The sequence below is a fragment of the Pelmatolapia mariae genome, linkage group LG3_W (assembly GCF_036321145.2).
Source record: "Pelmatolapia mariae isolate MD_Pm_ZW linkage group LG3_W, Pm_UMD_F_2, whole genome shotgun sequence".
Taxonomy (NCBI): domain Eukaryota; kingdom Metazoa; phylum Chordata; class Actinopteri; order Cichliformes; family Cichlidae; genus Pelmatolapia; species Pelmatolapia mariae.
Window position 1 is genome coordinate 50,575,675 of NC_086229.1, and position 7,329 is coordinate 50,583,003.

At 37.9% G+C, this 7,329-nt stretch overlaps 1 long non-coding RNA gene across 1 annotated transcript; it reads right to left on the reverse strand.

Moving 5' to 3' along the window:
- Positions 1-4,346: 4,346 nt before the first annotated feature.
- LOC134616822 (uncharacterized) lies at positions 4,347-6,808 on the reverse strand. The gene is made up of 3 exons (XR_010091482.1): positions 6,381-6,808; positions 5,389-5,561; positions 4,347-5,068 (listed from the first exon to the last, which is right to left on the reverse strand). It is a non-coding gene; the product is annotated as an uncharacterized LOC134616822 (long non-coding RNA).
- Between the last annotated feature and the right edge of the window lie 521 nt (positions 6,809-7,329).

Genomic DNA, 7,329 nt, shown 5'->3' on the forward strand with positions numbered 1-7,329 from the left:
ATGGGAAATATTGTACATCCTAAAAGTCATCTTAATCTATAGGAAAAATAAGCTTTAGTTCCAAACCACCATATAGCAAAGCTTTCTGTGAATCTGTACAATGCTCAAACAAAACACACTGACACTAAAAAACAGGTTCCAGAAAGTATTAATACTGAGAAATGTAATATGTGGTGTTGAGTGTCATACTTTTCCATTTTGGCCAAATGCTGCTGTCACCTGATCAAAGAGAGAAACAAGTTTTAATCTGACTTTGTTTATGTTGATGTTTTTTGTTTATTTGTTTGTTTTGATTATAGTGCACTTTCTACGGTGGTGTATTAAATAACATGGATAGACTGATACATAGATGGCAGTACTTTATAGATCGTTTACAGATGTTTATGGCCATTCCTGTAAGTGATTGAATTCATAAGTGTGGTTAAAAAAACCTGAAAAAAATACTGTTGAAAAACAGCAATAGATAAAATTCATTTAATTTAAAATAGTACATTGTACTGTATTTTTTATGGACGTCTTTTTCAATGCAAGGTAAGAAAATGATCCAGAGAGGCTGGATCACATACTAGACATACTCCGGGCTGAGGCAAAGCGAAAGACTGCCCTTTGGTCTGAATCTCTATACGTGAAATTATTTTAGGGAAACGTGGGCAGTGAGAAACAGGAAAATGAGCTCATGATCTGGAGCATTTCTGATAATTCCATGCGTCACTTTCATGTCCTTTCTTGCTTAATTCAATGAAATGCAGCAAGCAGTTACAGCGGTATGACTCAGAGTCACAGCTGTGTTCCAGACCCACTGAAAAGACCTTGGCACATCATGAAATATGGAAATACAGCAAAAGAGAATCAGTAACATCATTTAAATCAGATTTAAAATGTTCAATAAATGCTAATTATTGCATTTAAACACAAAGAGCCCTAAAGTGCAAAGCCAGAGAATTCACTTCCAGCATGTATCATGTAGTGTGTTTATACTGTTTGTTAGGTTTATATTGGTGGATTGTCATTTATGCTTACAAATATATACTCATATAGGCTTAGAGTTATATAAATAATTACATAATGTTAGAAGTTTGATCCTTAATAGTCTGCAAAGACTCTGTGTGCCTTCCAGAGTGTTCTGGCATACACACACATCCTAAGGTCGTGCCTTCTCTTACTGTTTTATGGCATGGTGTTGTCTAATGCTTTTGCTGTTGTAGTAAAATTGTCTCGTTCCAGCAGTGGGGCTGTGCTAGACAAACTCATCTGACACATCTGACACATCTGACTGCTTGTTTTTGTCTCTGTTGAGATGGCGGTGCCCTCTTTAGTTTCACTTTCATTATTTATCAAACTACGCGTCAGGATGTTCTTAACCCAGTGAATCCAAACAATAATGTGAAACAAAGCATACACCTTCAAAAATGAGTGAAAATGTGAGATATAAACTGGAAACAGAGTTAACAGTGCAGAATATAAGGGTCCGGCTGAGTCGAAACGTTAACTGACCGACTCACTGCAGCTGCGAGTTCAGACCTTCAGGATTCATTTAAAGATTTAATTTTTACACACTATAGAATAATCTTGTTATTGTTAATCCTGCGTTGTGCAGCACGCTGATATTTTCTGTCTGATGGGGATTGTTATCCTGTAAATGTTAATCAGCCTGAAATGAAATCCGTGAGTTGTTAACACTGGTGTTGTTTTATTGCACTTTTTGTTATATATATATATATATATATATATATATATATGTGTGTTTCTTTACCATCAGGATCTTTAAAGTGACCCAAAGACCTCTGACTGGTTCCAGTTACCTGATAGATTTTTGGTTTGTGTTTATTTCTACTTTTGTGTTTCTGATTGAGTCAAAACTAAACTCCAACATTCACTCATGTTTTTAATAATTTGCAACTATGAATTGTTAAAACCTCCCAATTCTTTCGATCTTTGGGCTGAAGGAAAGACAACACTCGGTGTATAAATGCTCAATCAACAACCATATTATTCCATACAATTCTCATTATTCCATACAACACTTTTGAGCATAAACTATCCAGAGGGGAGATGAGAGTGGGAGGGTGTCCGCCTGATCTCGAAGTGTCTGAGCGTTCCTCACATTCTTATCCTCTCAGTATGGAGGACCACAAGAGCCACGCGCATCGAAATAAAAATTTCTGTGCTTTAATAATGAATTGTAGAATAAATTCTGCAATTGTAAATTCATTTTTGAATTCCAATTTAATAAACTGCATTTCAAAATCCTTTTTCCAATTGCATTTCAAAATCCTTTTTCCAATTGCACTTTAATAAACTGCATTTTAAAATCCTTTTTTCAGTTGCACTTTAATAAACTGCAGTTCAAAATCCTTTTTCCACTTGCAATTTAATAAACTGCAGTTCAAAATCCTTTTTCCACCTGCAATTTAATAAACTGCAGTTCTAAATCCTTTTTCCACTTGCAATTTAATAAACTGCAGTTCAAAATCCTTTTTCCACCTGCAATTTAATAAACTGCAGTTCAAAATCCTTTTTCCACTTGCACTTTAATAAACTGCAGTTCAAAATCCTTTTTCCACCTGCAATTTAATAAACTGCAGTTCAAAATCCTTTTTCCACTTGCAATTTAATAAACTGCAGTTCAAAATCCCTTTTCCACCTGCAATTTAATAAACTGCAGTTCAAAATCCATTTCCCTTTCCTGTTCGCTCCGGGATTAGCTGCTGGATTAGCTCCTGGATTAGCTGCTGGATTAGCTCTTCGATTAACAACTTGCTGGAGGCTATTCAAATTAGCCACACCGTGGGATGTAAGGAGCTCTCTGATTGGTTGGTCAGACACAGGCTGTCTGCCAGCCTGGATTTTTCTAGCTCATAGCTTCTCCCTGCTAAGAAGCGTGTGTGCTTGTACAAAGGCCGTTCAGCCTCGGGATTTACACTCGGCTCGACACGGATATGTGAAGAATGAAGGGACCCTGCAGCGAAACGGAGAGCCCAACCTCTGACTGAGTACTTGTTTACGCAGTCTGACCACCTGTTGAAGGTAAGGTGCTAACGTGGCTAACGCTAGCATCACCGCATGTAGCCCCGTTATTTTAAGGACATCTTAGCTAATGAAAGTTTTACGTCGCAGCTGTACGAGCTCGCTACGTGTTTTGTAAGCTGCTGTGCTCTTCACAAATAAAGCTGGAAGCAGCTCAGACTGTTAGAACCAGCACTGAGGCCTGTTACATTTATACAGTGTTAGAGCAATGGCTGCAACCTACAGCCTTTAAACTAGCGATTACAATGCTGACAGTAAACTCGTCAGTCCAGATGTTACCACATTACTTTGTGATACTTGGAGTTAAAACAACCGAGACAGGCTGATTAAAATAACAGCTGTCAGTTCTCTCATTCCTTATATCAAGACTGGAGATCACACTACTGATTTCAGTTCATTTAATATGTGAGTGCACAGATTCATTCTCAACTGGACATAAATGATGATCAAAGGTTGTATATATGATGAATTCATCCAATCCCAGCCTCTAACACAGTGCGCTGAATCTTAGCTTTGAATGTCCAGTATATTCTAATCAGTGCAATGTAAGCATTCACTGAACCTACAGTATCTACACCTGTGTGGCAAATGTGTGGTAAAGATACAGATAATGAAATTTAATTATTAATACAATATACATCATGAAAAATGAAAGCTGAAATTGATTCAGTTTAGTACTTTTCTCTGTATGCTCTGTGATTATAAAGGCCTTAAATTCTGTGATATATACTGTAAATGATTTTCACAGAGGTCTTAAAGTAGTTAAATCACTGCTGATAGTCTGGTTGTTTGTATTTTCACATGTTTTTGTGTCTATAGGGCTATTTGATGACGATATGAACTCCTCTGGGAGATGAGGACACACCCACATCTGTTCCATACTGCAGCCATTGATGGTGTTACAGCTCTGAGGCAGCTTTGGGCCATCAGACGCACACACTGGAAAACCAGCACCTGGACTTCATGCAGGAGAGATGGCCTCAGTGATGATGGACTCTGGATCCTCTACTTTACCTCCTAATCTCTTTCTTCTTTAACACACCATTAAAATCACTCCAAAAGAGTGTAAACTTACTGAGGAAGTCTCTAACTTGTACACATTTGTACTTTTACTTGTTTTATGAGTTATTTTTAAGAAGAGTAAAGTTATTCACATAAAGTTGTTATTCTTCTGTATTTATTCTTTTGTATCATGTACCACAGTCATACTGAACTTTACAGACCTGGTGAATTGGAGAAAACAAAGCTCGCTCTCGCTCTCTCTCTCTCTCACACACACACACACACACACACACATATATATCATTCAGCTTCAGCAGTATTTCTATTCATCTTATGAATTCCAGTCTAATGTCATTTCACTGAGTTCAGTTTTGGTCTTAAACTCCAGAGAATACCACCTGGTTCAACAATCTTTTTATCTGATTATTGGCAAAATGTTTTCTTCTGAGAGATGCTCCTAGAGCTGAAATTGAGCCCAGAGAAACAACAAAGTTTAGTTCCTCTGGATTTTCCATGGGAAATTGTTTTATCACTCATCCAGGTGACTTCTCCAGTGTCACGGATGAGTGATGAATGTATCTCCCACTGGAAACCATTGTGTCCAGTTAAAGTCATTCGTTTTCTTTTAAGGAGAGTTGTTAGATGCTGTGCTCATGAGGACAATAGGTTTTAACTTGCAGCACAATACAAAGCTGCCATACTGGATCAACGATCAAAACACTTAATTGAGCAGAATTAAGGCAAAATGTAATATCCTCATATGATGACACATCACACATGACCCAGCATTGTTCTAAGAATGCAAACTTTCTTATTGGAAGTTTCCACAGCTGCCAGAAAGGGACAGATTTCTGGCTGGTCTTAATGAGTGGTCGTTGCTCTCTCGTTTTCTCTGGAATCGCGGCACAGAGGATGTAACACCCATGATAAGCGCTGAGGTGTGTGTCCCTGTCAGAAATCAGCCATCCTCAGCTTCCAGGTTAGGAAAAGTGGAACCAGAAGATATTCAAATGCATCTCTCCACAGCTGCTGATTAATTCTACAAAAAACAAAGTTTGTTAAAAACATTTGCAGGTGAATCACCACTGATTTATCAGTGACATCCATTTACTCAAAAATTACTGACAAGTGGACAACTAGAATATATAGTTTATAATTTCAAAAATGTCCTGTACAAAATGAACTATATATGACAAATGTGGTGCTTGTGGAATTTTTAACAAGGACCCTACAAAACTTTACTCATGCTGCCAAACTTTTGACAGCTAGGTGTGCAGTTCCTGCTTTAAATGCATTCACTTTTGAGATTAAAAAACCTAAGTGATAAGAGGCCAGAAATGTTTGAACTTGCTTATGAACCTAAATCACTGAGGCCGTCTCTCCTGCATGAAGTCCAGGTGCTGGTTTTCCAGTGTGTGCGTCTGATGGCCCAAAGCTGCCTCAGAGCTGTAACACCATCAATGGCTGCAGTATGGAACAGATGTGGGTGTGTCCTCATCTCCCAGAGGAGTTCATATCGTCATCAAATAGCCCTATAGACACAAAAACATGTGAAAATACAAACAACCAGACTATCAGCAGTGATTTAACTACTTTAAGACCTCTGTGAAAATCATTTACAGTATATATCACAGAATTTAAGGCCTTTATAATCACAGAGCATACAGAGAAAAGTACTAAACTGAATCAATTTCAGCTTTCATTTTTCATGATGTATATTGTATTAATAATTAAATTTCATTATCTGTATCTTTACCACACATTTGCCACACAGGTGTAGATACTGTAGGTTCAGTGAATGCTTACATTGCACTGATTAGAATATACTGGACATTCAAAGCTAAGATTCAGCGCACTGTGTTAGAGGCTGGGATTGGATGAATTCATCATATATACAACCTTTGATCATCATTTATGTCCAGTTGAGAATGAATCTGTGCACTCACATATTAAATGAACTGAAATCAGTAGTGTGATCTCCAGTCTTGATATAAGGAATGAGAGAACTGACAGCTGTTATTTTAATCAGCCTGTCTCGGTTGTTTTAACTCCAAGTATCACAAAGTAATGTGGTAACATCTGGACTGACGAGTTTACTGTCAGCATTGTAATCGCTAGTTTAAAGGCTGTAGGTTGCAGCCATTGCTCTAACACTGTATAAATGTAACAGGCCTCAGTGCTGGTTCTAACAGTCTGAGCTGCTTCCAGCTTTATTTGTGAAGAGCACAGCAGCTTACAAAACACGTAGCGAGCTCGTACAGCTGCGACGTAAAACTTTCATTAGCTAAGATGTCCTTAAAATAACGGGGCTACATGCGGTGATGCTAGCGTTAGCCACGTTAGCACCTTACCTTCAACAGGTGGTCAGACTGCGTAAACAAGTACTCAGTCAGAGGTTGGGCTCTCCGTTTCGCTGCAGGGTCCCTTCATTCTTCACATATCCGTGTCGAGCCGAGTGTAAATCCCGAGGCTGAACGGCCTTTGTACAAGCACACACGCTTCTTAGCAGGGAGAAGCTATGAGCTAGAAAAATCCAGGCTGGCAGACAGCCTGTGTCTGACCAACCAATCAGAGAGCTCCTTACATCCCACGGTGTGGCTAATTTGAATAGCCTCCAGCAAGTTGTTAATCGAAGAGCTAATCCAGCAGCTAATCCAGGAGCTAATCCAGCAGCTAATCCCGGAGCGAACAGGAAAGGGAAATGGATTTTGAACTGCAGTTTATTAAATTGCAGGTGGAAAAGGGATTTTGAACTGCAGTTTATTAAATTGCAAGTGGAAAAAGGATTTTGAACTGCAGTTTATTAAATTGCAGGTGGAAAAAGGATTTTGAACTGCAGTTTATTAAAGTGCAAGTGGAAAAAGGATTTTGAACTGCAGTTTATTAAATTGCAGGTGGAAAAAGGATTTTGAACTGCAGTTTATTAAATTGCAAGTGGAAAAAGGATTTAGAACTGCAGTTTATTAAATTGCAGGTGGAAAAAGGATTTTGAACTGCAGTTTATTAAATTGCAAGTGGAAAAAGGATTTTGAACTGCAGTTTATTAAAGTGCAACTGAAAAAAGGATTTTAAAATGCAGTTTATTAAAGTGCAATTGGAAAAAGGATTTTGAAATGCAATTGGAAAAAGGATTTTGAAATGCAGTTTATTAAATTGGAATTCAAAAATGAATTTACAATTGCAGAATTTATTCTACAATTCATTATTAAAGCACAGAAATTTTTATTTCGATGCGCGTGGCTCTTGTGGTCCTCCATATCTCAGCCCCCCTCCAAAGTCATAAAACCTAAACATTCACAT